This window comes from Colletes latitarsis, chromosome 3 (assembly GCF_051014445.1).
Source record: "Colletes latitarsis isolate SP2378_abdomen chromosome 3, iyColLati1, whole genome shotgun sequence".
Classification (NCBI taxonomy): domain Eukaryota; kingdom Metazoa; phylum Arthropoda; class Insecta; order Hymenoptera; family Colletidae; genus Colletes; species Colletes latitarsis.
Window position 1 is genome coordinate 20,165,219 of NC_135136.1, and position 17,550 is coordinate 20,182,768.

A 17,550-nucleotide genomic window follows, 5' to 3' on the forward strand; every position below is an offset into this window, starting at 1 on the left:
CGTTATCCTCTAAAATATTTATCATGACCAGGTTTAATTGATTGTTTCAGTGTGGTCCCACATTACTACGTGATCCAAACCAGAAAAAACCCAGGATCCGTTCAACAAGTATGTGAAGAATGCGAAAGTACGAGCCAGATGAGGGCAAATCCCAGACCTAACCCAGACATAACCGGCGTTATCCTCTAAAATATTAATCGGAACCAGGTTTAATTGACTGCTTCGGTGTGGTACCGCATTACTACGTGATCCAAGCCAGAAAGAGCCCAGGATCTTGCCAACAAGTAGGCGAAAAATGCGAAGGTACGAGCCAGATGACGGCAAATCCCAGACCTAACCGAGACATAACCGGCGTTATCCTCTAAAATACTAACCGGGACCAGATTTTATTGACTGTCTCAGTGTGGTACCACATTACTACGTGATCCAAACCAGAAAAAGGCCAGGATCTGGCCAACAAGTAATCGAAAAATGCGAAAGCACGAGCCAGATAATGGCAAATACGAGACCTAACCCAGACATAGCCGGCGTTATCCTGTAAAATATTGATCGGAACCAGGTTTATTTGACTGTTTCAGTGTGGCACCACATTACTACGTGGTCCAAACCAGAAAAAGCCCAGGATCTTGCCAACAAGTAAGCGTAGAATGCGAAAGTACGAGCCAGATAATGGCAAATACCAGACCTAACCCAGACGTAGCCGGCGTTATCCTGTAAAATATTGATCGGAACCAGCTTTTATTGACTGTTTCAGTGTGGTACCGCATTACTACGAATCCAAACCAGAAAAAGCCCAGGATCTGGCCAACAAGTATGCGAGAAATGCGAAAATTGGAGCCAGATGACGGCAAATCCCAGACCTGACAGAGACATAACCGGCGTTATCGTCTAAAATATTAATCGCAACCAGGTTTAATTGACTGTTTCGGTGTGGAACCACATTACTACGTGTTCTAAACCAGAAAAAGCCCAGGATCTGGCCAACAAGTATGCGAGAAATGCGAAAGTACGAGCCAGATGAGGGCAAATCCCAGACCTAACCCAGACATAACCGGCGTTATCCTCTAAAATATTAATCGCAACCGGGTTTAATTGACTGTTAAGGTGTGGTACCGCATTACTACCTGATCCAAACCAGAAAAAGCCCAGGATCTTGCCACAAGTTGGCGAAAAATGCGGAGGTACGAGCCAGATGAGGGAAAATCCCAGACCTAACCGAGACATAGCCGGCATTATCCTGTAAAATATTAATCGGAACCAGGTTTATTTGACTGTTTCAGTGTGGTACCACATTACTACGTGGTCCAAGCATGAAAAAGGCCAGGATCTGGCCAACAAGTATGCGAAAAATGCAAAATTACGAGCCAGATGAGGGAAAATCCCAAACCTAACGGAGACATAACCGGCGATATCCCCTAAAATATTAATCGCCACCAGGTTGAATTGACTGTTTCAGTGTGACACCACATTACTACGTGATCCAAACCAGAAAAAGCCCAGGATCTTGCCAACAAGTAGGCGAAAAATGCGAAGGTACGAGCCAGATGAGGGCAAATCCCTGACCTAACCGAGACATAACCGGCGTTATCCTCCAAAGTATTAATCGCAACCAGGTTTAATTGACTGTTTCGGTGTGGTACCGCATTACTACGTGATCCAAACCAGAAAAAGGCCAGGATCTTGCCAAGATGTATGCGAAAAACGCGAAGGTATGAGCCAGATGAGGGCAAATACCAGTCCTAACCCAGACATAGCCGGCGTTATCCTGTAAAATATTAATCGGAACCATGTTTATTTGACTGTTTCAGTGTGGTACCGCATTACTACGTGATCCAAGCCAGAAAAAGCCCAGGATCGTGCCAACAAGTAGGCGAAAAATGCGAAGGTACGAGCCAGATGAGGGCAAATCCCTGACCTAACCGAGACATAACCGGCGTTATCCTCCAAAGTATTAATCGCAACCAGGTTTAATTAACAGTTTCAGTGTGATACCACATTACTACGTGGTCCAAGCCAGAAAGAGGCCAGGATCTAGCGAACAAGTATGCGAAAAATGCGAAAATACGAGCCAGATGACGGCAAATCCCAGACCTTACCGTGACATAACCTGCGTTATCCTCTAAAATACTAACCGGAACCAGATTTTATTGACTGTCTCAGTGTGGTACCACATTACTACGTGATCCAAACCAGAAAAAGGCCAGGATCTGGCCAACAAGTAAGCGAAAAATGCGAAAGTACGAGCCAGATGATGGCAAATACCAGACCTAACCCAGGCATAGCCGGCGTTGTCCTGTAAAATATGGATCGGAACCAGGTTTATTTGACTGTTTCAGTGTGGCACCACATTACTACGTTGTCCAAACCAGAAAAAGCCCAGGATCTTGCCAACAAATACGCGAAAAATGCGAAATTACGAGCCAGATGACGGGAAATCCCAGACCTTACCGTGACATAACCGGCGTTATCCTCTAAAATACTAACCGGAACCAGATTTTATTGACTGTCTCAGTGTGGTACCGCATTACTACCTGATCCAAACCAGAAAAAGCCCAGGATCTTGCCACAAGTAGGGGAAAAATGCGAAGATACGAGCCAGATGATTGCAAATACCAGAACTAAACCAGGCATAACCAGCGTTATCCTCTAAAATACTAATCGGTACCAGCTTGTATTGCCTGTTTCAGTGTGGTACCACATTGTTACGTGATCCAAACCAGAAAAAGCCCAGGATCTGGCCAACAAGTATGCGAGAAATGCGAAAATTCGAGCCAGATGACGGCAAATCCCAGACCTGACCGTGACATAACCGGCGTTATCGTCTAAAATATTAATCGCAACCAAGTTTAATTGACTGTTTCGGTGTGGAACCACATTACTACGTGATCTAAACCAGAAAAGGCCCAGGATCTGGCCAACAAGTATGCGAGAAATGCGAAAGTACGAGCCAGATGAGGGCAAATCCCAGACCTAACCCGGACATAGCCGGCGTTATCCTCTAAAATATTAATCGCAACCAGCTTTTATTGACTGTTTCAGTGTGACACCACATTACTACGTGATCCAAACCAGAAAAAGCCCAGGATCTGGCCAACAAGTATGCGAGAAATGCGAAAGTACTAGGCAGATGAGGGCAAATCCCAGACCTAACCCAGACATAACCGGCGTTATCCTCTAAAATATTAATCGCAACCAGGTTTAATTGACTGTTTCGGTGTGGTACCGCATTACTACGTGATCCAAACCAGAAAAAGGCTAGGATCTGGCCAACAAGTATGCAAAAAATGCGAAAGTATGAGCCAGATGGTTGCAAGTACCGGAACAAACTCAAACATAACCAGCGTTATCCTCCAAAAAATTAATCGCAACCAGGTTTAATTGTCTGTTTCAGTGTGATACCACATTACTGCGTGGTCCAAACCAGAAAAAGGCCAGGATCTGGCCAAGAAGTATGAGAAAAATGCGAAAATTCGAGCCAAATGACGGCAAATCCCAGACCTAACCGTGACATAAACGGCGTTATCCTCTAAAATATTAATCGCAACCAGGTTTAATTGACTGTTTCGGTGTGGAGCCACATTGCTACATGATCTAAACCAGAAAAAGCCCAGGATCTGGCCAACAAGTATGCGAAAAATGCGAAAGTACGAGCCAGATAGGGGCAAATCTCAGACCTAAATCAGACATAACCGGCGTTATCCTCTAAAATATTAATCGCAACCAGGTTTAATTGACTGTTTCGGTGTGGTACCGCATTACTACGTGATCCAAACCAGAAAAAGGCCAGGATTTTGCCAAGATGTATGCGAAAAACGCGAAGGTATGAGCCAGATGAGGGCAAATACCAGTCCTAACCCAGACATAGCCGGCGTTATCCTGTAAAATATTAATCGGAACCATGTTTATTTGACTGTTTCAGTGTGGTACCGCATTACTACGTGATCCAAGCCAGAAAAAGCCCAGGATCGTGCCAACAAGTAGGCGAAAAATGCGAAGGTACGAGCCAGATGAGGGCAAATCCCTGACCTAACCGAGACATAACCGGCGTTATCCTCCAAAGTATTAATCGCAACCAGGTTTAATTAACAGTTTCAGTGTGATACCACATTACTACGTGGTCCAAGCCAGAAAGAGGCCAGGATCTAGCGAACAAGTATGCGAAAAATGCGAAAATACGAGCCAGATGACGGCAAATCCCAGACCTTACCGTGACATAACCTGCGTTATCCTCTAAAATACTAACCGGAACCAGATTTTATTGACTGTCTCAGTGTGGTACCACATTACTACGTGATCTAAACCAGAAAAGGCCCAGGATCTGGCCAACAAGTATGCGAGAAATGCGAAAGTACGAGCCAGATGAGGGCAAATCCCAGACCTAACCCGGACATAGCCGGCGTTATCCTCTAAAATATTAATCGCAACCAGCTTTTATTGACTGTTTCAGTGTGACACCACATTACTACGTGATCCAAACCAGAAAAAGCCCAGGATCTGGCCAACAAGTATGCGAGAAATGCGAAAGTACTAGGCAGATGAGGGCAAATCCCAGACCTAACCCAGACATAACCGGCGTTATCCTCTAAAATATTAATCGCAACCAGGTTTAATTGACTGTTTCGGTGTGGTACCGCATTACTACGTGATCCAAACCAGAAAAAGGCTAGGATCTGGCCAACAAGTATGCAAAAAATGCGAAAGTATGAGCCAGATGGTTGCAAGTACCGGAACAAACTCAAACATAACCAGCGTTATCCTCCAAAAAATTAATCGCAACCAGGTTTAATTGTCTGTTTCAGTGTGATACCACATTACTGCGTGGTCCAAACCAGAAAAAGGCCAGGATCTGGCCAAGAAGTATGAGAAAAATGCGAAAATTCGAGCCAAATGACGGCAAATCCCAGACCTAACCGTGACGTAAACGGCGTTATCCTCTAAAATATTAATCGCAACCAGGTTTAATTGACTGTTTCGGTGTGGAGCCACATTGCTACATGATCTAAACCAGAAAAAGCCCAGGATCTGGCCAACAAGTATGCGAAAAATGCGAAAGTACGAGCCAGATAGGGGCAAATCTCAGACCTAAATCAGACATAACCGGCGTTATCCTCTAAAATATTAATCGCAACCAGGTTTAATTGACTGTTTCGGTGTGGTACCGCATTACTACGTGATCCAAACCAGAAAAAGGCCAGGATCTTGCCAAGATGTATGCGAAAAACGCGAAGGTATGAGCCAGATGAGGGCAAATACCAGTCCTAACCCAGACATAGCCGGCGTTATCCTGTAAAATATTAATCGGAACCATGTTTATTTGACTGTTTCAGTGTGGTACCGCATTACTACGTGATCCAAGCCAGAAAAAGCCCAGGATCGTGCCAACAAGTAGGCGAAAAATGCGAAGGTACGAGCCAGATGAGGGCAAATCCCTGACCTAACCGAGACATAACCGGCGTTATCCTCCAAAGTATTAATCGCAACCAGGTTTAATTAACAGTTTCAGTGTGATACCACATTACTACGTGGTCCAAGCCAGAAAAAGCCCAGGATCTGGCCAACAAGTATGCGAGAAATGCGAAAATTCGAGCCAGATGACGGCAAATCCCAGACCTGACCGTGACATAACTGGCGTTATCATCTAAAATATTAATCGCAACCAAGTTTAATTGACTGTTTCGGTGTGGAACCACATTACTACGTGATCTAAACCAGAAAAGGCCCAGGATCTGGCCAACAAGTATGCGAGAAATGCGAAAGTATGAGCCAGATGACGGGAAATCCCAGACCTTACCGTGACATAACCGGCGTTATCCTCTAAAATACTAACCGGAACCAGATTTTATTGACTGTCTCAGTGTGGTACCGCATTACTACCTGATCCAAACCAGAAAAAGCCCAGGATCTTGCCACAAGTAGGGGAAAAATGCGAAAGTACGAGCCAGATGAGGGCAAATCCCAGACCTAACCCGGATATAGCCGTCGTTATCCTCTAAAATATTAATCGCAACCGGGTTTAATTGACTGTTTCGGTGTGGAACCACATTACGACGGGATATAAACCAGAAAAAGCCCTGGGTCTGGCCAACAAGTATGCGAGAAATGCGAAAGTATGAGCCAGATGAGGTCAAATCCCAGACCTAACCGAGACATAACCGGCGTTATCCTCTAAAATAATAATCGCCACCAGGTTGAATTGACTGCTTCGGTGTGGAACCTAATTACTACGGGATCCAAACCAGAAAAAACCCAGAATCTGCCCAACAAGTATGCGAAAAACGCGAAAGTACGAGACAGATGAGGGCAAGTCCCAGACCTAACCGAGAAATAACCGGCGCTATCCTGTAAAATATTAATCGCAACCAGGTTTAATTGACTGTCTGAGTGTGGTCCCACATTACTACTTGGTCCAAGCCAGAAAAAGGCCAAGACCTGGTCACCAAGTATGATAAAAATGCGAAAGTTCGAGCCAGATGACGGCAAATCCCAGACCTAACCGTGACATAACCGGTTTTATCCTCTAAAATATTAATCGCAACCTGGTTTAATTGACTGTTTCGGTGTGGAACCACATTACTCCATGATCTAAACCAGAAAAAGCCCTGGATCTGGCCAACAAGTATGCGAATAATGCGAAAGTACGAGCCAGATGAGGGCAAATCCCAGACCTAACCCAGACATAACCGTCGTTATCCTCTAAAATATTAATCGCAACCAGGTTTAATTGACTGTATCGGTGTGGTACCGCATTACTACGTGATCCAAACCAGAGAAAGGCCAGGATCTTGCCAAGATGTATGCGAAAAACGCGAAAGTATGAGCCAGATGAGGGCAAATACCAGACCTAACCCAGACATAGCCTGCGTTATCCTGTAAAATATTAATCGGAACCATGTTTATTTGACTGTTTCAGTGTGGTACCACATTACTACGGGATCCAAACCAGAAAAAACCCAGGATCTGACCAACAAGTGTGCGAAAAACGCGAAAGTATGAGCCAGATGATTGCGAATACCAGAACTAACCCAGACGTAACCCGCATTATCCTCTAAAATACTATTCGGAACCAGGTTTAATTGACTGTTACGGTGTGGTACCGCATTACTACCTGGTCCAAACCAGAAAAAGCCCAGGATCTTGCCACAAGTATGCCAAAAATGCGAAGGTACGAGCCTGATGAGGGCGAATCCCAGACCTATCCCTGACCTAACTTGCGTTATCCTCTAAAATATTGATCGAAATCAAGATTAATTCACTGTCTCAGCGTGGTACCACATTACTACGTGTTACAATCCAGAAACAGCCCAGGATCTAGCCATGAAGTATGAGAAATATGCGAAAGCATGAGCCTGATGAGGGCAAATCCTAGACCTAACCCAAACCTAACATGCGTTATCCTCTAAAATATTTATCAAGACCAGGTTTAATTGAGTGTTTCAGTGTGGTACCACATTACTACGTGAACCGAACCAGAAAAATCCCAGGATCCGTTCAACAAGTATGTGAAGAATGCGAAAGTGTGAGTCTGATGAGTGAAAATCCCAGGGCTAACCTAGACCTAACATGCGTTATCCTCTAAAATATGGATCCAAACCAGGTTTAATGGACTGTTTCAGTGTGGTACCACTTTACTACGTGATCCAAAGCAGAAAAAGCAATGGATCTGGCTAACAAGTATGAGAAATATGCGACAGTATGAGCCTGATGAGGGCAAATCCCACACCTAACCGTGTCCTAACCGGCGATATCCTATAAAATGTTGAACGAGACCAGGATTAATCGACCGTTTCAGTGTGGTACCACTTTACTGCGTGATCCAAACCAGAAAAAGCCAGGGATCTGTTCAACAAGTATGTGAAATATGCGAAAGTATGAGTCTGATGAGTGAAAAACCCCGGCCTAACCTAGACCTAACATGCGTTATCCTCAAAAATATTGATCGAAATCTGGTTTAATCGACTGTTTCAGTGTGGTACCACATTACTATGTGATCCAAACCAGAAAATAACCCAGGATTTGTTCAACGAGTATGTGAAGTGTGCGAAAGTATGAGCCTGATGAGGGCGAATCCCAGACCTATCCCAGACCTAACTTGCGATATCCTCTAAAATATTCATCGAAACCAGGTTTAATTGACTGTTTCAGCGTGGTACCACATTGCTACGTGATCCAATCCAGAAAAAACCCAGGATCAGTTCAACAAGTATGTGAAAAACGCGAAAGTATGAGCCTGATGAGGGCGAATCCCAGACCTATCCCAGACCTAACTTGCGTTATCCTCTAAAATATTTATCAAGACCAGGTTTAATTGATTGTTTCAGTGTGGTCCAACATTACTACGTGATCCAAACCAGTAAAAACCCAGGATCCGTTCAACAAGTATGTGAAGAATGCGAAAGTATGAGTCTGATGAGTGAAAATCCCAGACCTAAACTAGACCTAACATGCGTTATCCTCTAAAATATTAATCCAAACCAGGTTTAATTGACTGTTTCAGAGTGGTACCACATTACTACGTGATCCAAACCAGAAAAAACCCAGGATCCGTTCAACAAGTATGTGAAGAATGCGAAAGTATGAGTCTGATGAGTGAAAATCCCAGGCCTAACCTAGACCTAACATGCGTTATCCTCAAAAATATTGATCGAAACCTGGTTTAATCGACTGTTTCAGTGTGGTACCACACTACTACGTGATCCAAACCAGAAAATACCCAGGATCTGTTCAACAAGTATGTGAAAAACGCGAAAGTATGAGCCTGATGAGGGCAAATCCCAGACCTATCCCAGGCCTAACTTGCGTTGTCCTCTAAGATATTGATGGAAACCAGGTTTAATTGACTGTTTCAGTGTTGTACTTCATTACTACGTGATGCAATCCAGAAAAAGCCCGGGATCTAGCCGTCAAGTATGAGAAATATGCGAAAGAATGAGCCTGATGAGAGCAAATCCCAGACCTAACCTAGACCTAACATGAATTATTCTCTAAAATATTGATCGAAACCAGGTTTAATTGACTGTTTCAGTGTGGTCCCACATTACTACGTGATCCAAACCATAAAATAACCCAGGATATGTTCAACGAGTATGTGATGTGTGCGAAAGTATGAGTCTGATGAGGGCAAATCCCAGACCTATCCCACACCTAACATGCGTTATCCTCTAAAATATTTATCAAGACCAGGTTTAATTGATTGTTTCAGTGTGGTCCAACATTACTACGTGATCCAAACCAGAAAAAACCCAGGATCCGTTCAACAAGTATGTGAAGAATGCGAAAGTATGAGTCTGATGAGTGAAAATCCCAGACCTAACCTAGACCTAACATGCGTTATCCACTAAAATATTGATCCAAACCATGTTTAATGGACTGTTTCAGTGTGGTACTACATTACTACGTGATCCAAACCGGAAAAAACCCAGGATCTGTTCAACAAGTATGTGAAAAACGCGAAAGTATGAGTCTGATGAGGGCAAATCCCAGACCTATCCCACACCTAACATGCGTTATCCTCTAAAATATTTATCAAGACCAGGTTTAATTGATTGTTTCAGTGTGGTCCAACATTACTACGTGATCCAAACCAGAAAAAACCCAGGATCCGTTCAACAAGTATGTGAAGAATGCGAAAGTATGAGTCTGATGAGTGAAAATCCCAGACCTAACCTAGACCTAACATGCGTTATCCACTAAAATATTGATCCAAACCATGTTTAATGGACTGTTTCAGTGTGGTACTACATTACTACGTGATCCAAACCGGAAAAAACCCAGGATCTGTTCAACAAGTATGTGAAAAACGCGAAAGTATGAGCCTGATGAGGGCAAATCCCAGACCTATCCCAGACCTAACTTGCGTTATCCTCTAAAATATTTATCAAGACCTGGTTTAATTGACTGTTTCAGTGTGGTACCACATTACTACGCGATCCAATCCAGAAATAGCCCAGGATCCAGCCATGAAATATGAGAAATATGCGAAAGTGTGAGCCTGATGGGGGCAAATCCTAGACCTAACCCAGACCTTACATGCGTTATCCTCTAAAATATTTATCAAGACCATGTTTAATTGAATGTTTCAGTGTGGTACCACATTACTACGTGATCCAAACCAGTAAAAAACCCAGGATCTGTTCAACAAGTATGTGAAAAACGCGAAAGTATGAGCCTGATGAGGGCAAATCCCAGACCTATCCCAGACCTAACTTGCGTTGTCCTCTAAGATATTGATGGAAACCAGTTTTAATTGACTGTTTCAGTGTTGTACTTTATTACTACGTGATGCAATCCAGAAAAAGCCCAGGATCTAGCCATCAAGTATGAGAAATATGCGAAAGAATGAGCCTGATGAGAGCAAATCCCACACCTAACCGAGCCCTAACATGAATTATTCTTTAAAATATTGATAGAAACCAGGTTTAATTGACTGTTTCAGTGTGGTCCCACATTACTACGTGATCCAAACCAGAAAAAACCCAGGATCCGTTCAACAAGTATGTGAAGAATGCGAAAGTATGAGTCTGATGAGTGAAAATCCCAGGCCTAACCTAGACCTGACATGCGTTATCCTCGAAAATATTGATCGATACCTGGTTTAATCGACTGTTTCAGTGTGGTACCACACTACTACGTGATCCAAACCAGAAAAAACCCAGGATCTGTTCAACAAGTATGTGAAAAACGCGAAAGTATGAGCCTGATGAGGGCAAATTCCAGACCTATCCCAGACCTAACTTGCGTTGTCCTCTAAGATATTGATGGAAACCAGGTTTAATTGACTGTTTCAGTGTTGTACTTTATTACTACGTGATGCAATCCAGAAAAAGCCCGGGATCTAGCCGTCAAGTATGAGAAATATGCGAAAGAATGAGCCTGATGAGAGCAAATCCCAGACCTAACCTAGACCTAACATGAATTATTCTCTAAAATATTGATCGAAACCAGGTTTAATTGACTGTTTCAGTGTGGTCCCACATTACTACGTGATCCAAACCAGAAAATAACCCAGGATCTGTTCAACGAGTATGTGAAGTGTGCGAAAGTATGAGTCTGATGAGGGCAAATCCCAGACCTATCCCAGACCTAACATGCGTTATCCTCTAAAATATTTATCAAGACCAGGTTTAATTGATTGTTTCAGTGTGGTCCAACATTACTACGTGATCCAAACCAGACAAAAACCAGGATCCGTTCAACAAGTATGTGAAGAATGCGAAAGTATGAGTCTGATGAGTGAAAATCCCAGACCTAACCTAGACCTAACATACGTTATCCTCTAAAATATTGATGCAAACCATGTTTAATGGACTGTTTCAGTGTGGTACTACATTACTACGTGATCCAAACCGGAAAAAACCCAGGATCTGTTCAACAAGTATGTGAAAAACGCGAAAGTATGAGCCTGATGAGGGCAAATCCCAGACCTATCCCAGACCTAACTTGCGTTATCCTCTAAAATATTTATCAAGACCAGATTTAGTTGACTGTTTCAGTGTGGTACCACATTACTACGCGATCCAATCCAGAAATAGCCCAGGATCCTGCCATGAAGTATGAGAAATATGCGAAAGTGTGAGCCTGATGGGGGCAAATCCTAGACCTAACCCAGACCTAACATGCGTTATCCTCTAAAATATTTATCAAGACCAGGTTTAATTGAATGTCTCAGTGTGGTACCACATTACTACGTGATCCAATCCAGAAATAGCCCAGGATCTAGCCATGAAGTATGAGAAATATGCGAAAGTATGAGCCTGACAAGGGCAAATCCTAGACCTAACCCAGACCTAACATGCGTTATCCTCTAAAATATTTATCAAGACCAGGTTTAATTGAATGTTTCAGTGTGGTACCACATTACTACGTGATCCAAACCAGTAAAAACCCTCGATCAGGTCAACATGCATGTTAAAACTGCGAAAGTATGAGCCTGATGAGGGCAAATCCCAGACCTATCCCAGACCTAACATGCGATATCCTCAAAAATATTAATCGAAACCAGGTTTAATCGACTGTTTCAGTGTGGTACCATATTACTACGTGATCCAAACCGGAGAAAACACAGGATCCGTTCAACAAGTATGTGAAGAATACGAATGTATGAGTCTGATGAGTGAAAATTCCAAGCCCTCACCTAGACCTAACATGCGTTATCCTCTAAAATATTGATCCAAACCAGGTTTAGTGGACTGTTTCAGTGTGGTACCACACTACTACGTGATCCAAACCAGAAAAAACCCAGGATCTGTTCAACAAGTATGTGAAAAACGCGAAAGTATGTGTCCGATGAGGGCAAATCCCAGACCTATCCCAGACCTAACATGCGTTATCCTGTAAAATATTGATACAAACCAGGTTTAATGGACTGTTTCAGTGTGGTACCACATTACTACGTGATCCAATCCAGAAATAGCCCAGGATCCAGCCATGAAGTATGAGAAATATGCGAAAGTATGAGCCTGATGTGGGCAAATCCTAGACCTAACCCAGACTTAACATGCGTTATCCTCTAAAATATTTATCAAGACCAGGTTTAATTGTATGTTTCAGTGTGGTACCACATTACTACGTGATCCAAACCAGTAAAAACTCAGGTTCCGTTCAACAAGCATGTGAAGAATGCGAAAGTATGAGTCTGATGAGTGAACACCCCCGACCTATCCTAGACCTAACATGCGTTATCCTCAAAAATATTGATCGAAACCTGGTTTAATCGACTGATTCAGTGTGGTACCACATTAATATGTGTTCCAAACCAGAAAATAACGCAGGATCTGTTCAACGAGTATGTGAACTGTGCGAAAGTATGAGTCTGATGAGGGCAAGTCCCAGACCTAACCTAGACCTAACATGCGTTATCCTCTAAAATATTGATCCAAACCAGGTATAATGGACTGTTTCAGTGTGGTACCACACTACTACGTGACCCAAACCGGAAAAAACCCAGGATCTGTTCAACAAGTACGTGAAAAACGCGAAAGTATGAGCCTGATGAGGGCAAATCCCAGACCTATCCCAGACCTAACTTGCGTTATCCTCTAAAATATTGAACGAAACCAGGTTTAATTGATTATTTCAGCGTGGTACCACATTACTACGTGATACAATCCAGAAACAGCCCAGGATCTAGCCATGAATTATGAGAAATATGCGAAGGTATGAGCCTGATGAGGGCAAATCCTAGACCTAACCCAGACCTAACATGCGTTATCCTCTAAAATATTTATCAAGACCAGGTTTAATTGTATGTTTCAGTGTGGTACCACATTACTACGTGATCCAAACCAGTAAAAACCCAGGTTCCGTTCAACAAGCATGTGAAGAATGCGAAAGTATGAGTCTGATGAGTGAAAACCCTCGACCTATCCTAGACCTAACATGCGTTATCCTCAAAAATATTGATCGAAACCTGGTTTAATCGACTGATTCAGTGTGGTACCACATTACTATGTGATCCAAACCAGAAAATAACCCAGGATCTGTGCAACGAGTATGTGAAGTGTGCGAAAGTATGAGTCGGATGAGGGCAAATCCCAGACCTATCCCAGACCTAACATGCGTTATCCTCTGAAATATTTATCAAGACCAGGTTTAATTGATTGTTTCAGTGTGGTCCCACATTACTACTTGATCCAAACCAGAAAAGACCCAGGATCCGTTCAGCAAGTATGTGAAGAATGCGAAAATATGTGTCTGATGAGTGAAAATCCCAGACCTAACCTAGACCTAACATGCGTTATCCTCTAAAATATTGATCCAAACCAGGTTTAATGGACTGTTTCAGTGTGGTACCACTCTACTACGTGATCCAAACCAGAAAAAACCTAGGATCTGTTCAACAAGTATGTGAAAAACGCGAAAGTATGAGCCTGCTGAGGGCGAATCCCAGACCTATCCCAGACCTAACTTGCGTTATCCTCTAAAATATTGATCGAAACCAGGTTTAAATGACTGTTTCAGCGTGGTACCACATTAATACGTGATACAATCCAGAAACAGCTCAGGATCTAGTCATGAAGTATGAGAAATATGCGAAAGTATGAGCCTGACGAGGGCAAATCCTAGACCTAACCCAGACCTAACATGCGTTATCCTCTAAAATATTTATCATGACCAGGTTTAATTGATTGTTTCAGTGTGGTCCCACATTACTACGTGATCCAAACCAGAAAAAACCCAGGATCCGTTCAACAAGTATGTGAAGAATGCGAAAGTATGAGCCTGGTGAGGGCAAATCCTAGACCTAACCCAAACCTAACATGCGATATCCTCTAAAATATTTATCAAGACCAGGTTTAATTGAATGTTCCAGTGTGGTACCACACTACTGCGTGACACACACCGGAAAAAACCCAGGATCTGTTCAACACGTATGTGAAAAACGCGAAAGTATGAGCCTGATGAGGGCAAATCCCAGACCTATCCCAGACCTAACTTGCGCTATCCTCTAAAATATTGAACGAAACCAGGTTTAATTGACTGTTTCAGCGTGGTACCACATTACTACGTGATACAATCCAGAAAAAGCCCAGGATCTAGCCATCAAGTATGAGAAATATGCGAAAGAATGAGCCTGATGAGAGCAAATCCCACACCTAACCGAGACCTAACGTGAATTATTCTTTAAAATATTGATAGAAACCAGGTTTAATTGACTGTTTCAGTGTGGTCCCACATTACTACGTGATCCAAACCAGAAAAAACCCAGGATCCGTTCAACAAGTATGTGAAGAATGCGAAAGTATGAGTCTGATGAGTGAAAATCCCAGGCCTAACCTAGACCTAACATGCGTTATCCCCAAAAATATTGATCGAAACCTGGTTTAATCGACGGTTTCAGTGTGGTACCACACTACTACGTGATCCAAACCAGAAAAAACCCAGGATCTGTTCAACAAGTATGTGAAAAACGCGAAAGTATGAGCCTGATGAGGGCAAATCCCAGACCTATCCCAGACCTAACTTGCGTTGTCCTCTAAGATATTGATGGAAACCAGGTTTAATTGACTGTTTCAGTGTTGTACTTCATTACTACGTGATGCAATCCAGAAAAAGCCCGGGATCTAGCCGTCAAGTATGAGAAATATGCGAATGAATGAGCCTGATGAGAGCAAATCCCAGACCTAACCTAGACCTAACATGAATTATTCTCTAAAATATTGATCGAAACCAGGTTTAATTGACTGTTTCAGTGTGGTCCCACATTACTACGTGATCCAAACCAGAAAATAACCCAGGATCTGTTCAACGAGTATGTGAAGTGTGCGAAAGTATGAGCCTGGCGAGGGCAAATCCCAGACCTATCCCAGACCTAACATGCGTTATCCTCTAAAATATTTATCAAGACCAGGTTTAATTGACTGTTTCAGAGTGGTACCACATTACTACGTGATCCAAACCAGAAAAAACCCAGGATCCGTTCAACAAGTATGTGAAGAATGCGAAAGTATGAGTCTGATGAGTGAAAATCCCAGGCCTAACCTAGACCTAACATGCGTTATCCTCAAAAATATTGATCGAAACCTGGTTTAATCGACTGTTTCAGTGTGGTACCACACTACTACGTGATCCAAACCAGAAAATACCCAGGATCTGTTCAACAAGTATGTGAAAAACGCGAAAGTATGAGCCTGATGAGGGCAAATCCCAGACCTATCCCAGGCCTAACTTGCGTTGTCCTCTAAGATATTGATGGAAACCCGGTTTAATTGACTGTTTCAGTGTTGTACTTCATTACTACGTGATGCAATCCAGAAAAAGCCCGGGATCTAGCCGTCAAGTATGAGAAATATGCGAAAGAATGAGCCTGATGAGAGCAAATCCCAGACCTAACCTAGACCTAACATGAATTATTCTCTAAAATATTGATCGAAACCAGGTTTAATTGACTGTTTCAGTGTGGTCCCACATTACTACGTGATCCAAACCATAAAATAACCCAGGATATGTTCAACGAGTATGTGATGTGTGCGAAAGTATGAGTCTGATGAGGGCAAATCCCAGACCTATCCCACACCTAACATGCGTTATCCTCTAAAATATTTATCAAGACCAGGTTTAATTGATTGTTTCAGTGTGGTCCAACATTACTACGTGATCCAAACCAGAAAAAACCCAGGATCCGTTCAACAAGTATGTGAAGAATGCGAAAGTATGAGTCTGATGAGTGAAAATCCCAGACCTAACCTAGACCTAACATGCGTTATCCACTAAAATATTGATCCAAACCATGTTTAATGGACTGTTTCAGTGTGGTACTACATTACTACGTGATCCAAACCGGAAAAAACCCAGGATCTGTTCAACAAGTATGTGAAAAACGCGAAAGTATGAGCCTGATGAGGGCAAATCCCAGACCTATCCCAGACCTAACTTGCGTTATCCTCTAAAATATTTACCAAGACCTGGTTTAATTGACTGTTTCAGTGTGGTACCACATTACTACGCGATCCAATCCAGAAATAGCCCAGGATCCAGCCATGAAATATGAGAAATATGCGAAAGTGTGAGCCTGATGGGGGCAAATCCTAGACCTAACCCAGACCTTACATGCGTTATCCTCTAAAATATTTATCAAGACCAGGTTTAATTGAATGTTTCAGTGTGGTACCACATTACTACGTGATCCAAACCAGTAAAAACCCAGGATCTGTTCTCAAGTATGTGAAAAACGCGAAAGTATGAGCCTGATGAGGGCAAATCCCAGACCTAACCTAGACCTAACATGCGTTATTCTCTAAAATATTGATCGAAACCTGGTTTAATACACTGTTTCAGTGTGGTACCACATTACTACGTGACCCAAACCAGAAAAAACCCTCGATCAGGTCAAGATGCATGTTAAAACTGCGAAAGTATGAGCCTGATGAGGGTAAATCCCAGACCTATCCCAGACCTAACATGCGATATCCTCAAAAATATTAATCGAAACCAGGTTTAATCGACTGTTTCAGTGTGGTACCATATTACTACGTGATCCAAACCAGAGAAAACACAGGATCCGTTCAACAAGTATGTGACGAATGCGAATGTATGAGTCTGATGAGTGAAAATTCCAAGCCCTCACCTAGACCTAACATGCGTTGTCCTCTAAAATATTGATCCAAACCAGGTTTAGTGGACTGTTTCAGTGTGGTACCACACTACTACGTGATCCAAACCAGAAAAAACCCAGGATCTGTTCAACAAGTATGTGAAAAACGCGAAAGTATGAGTCCGATGAGGGCAAATCCCAGACCTATCCCAGACCTAACATGCGTTATCCTGTAAAATATTGATACAAACCAGGTTTAATGGACTGTTTCAGTGTGGTACCACATTACTACGTGATCCAATCCAGAAATAGCCCAGGATCCAGCCATGAAGTATGAGAAATATGCGAAAGTATGAGCCTGATGTGGGCAAATCCTAGACCTAACCCAGACTTAACATGCGTTATCCTCTAAAATATTTATCAAGACCAGGTTTAATTGAATGTTTCAGTGTGGTACCACATTACTACGTGATCCAAACCAGTAAAAACCCAGGATCCGTTCAACAAGTATGTGAAGAATG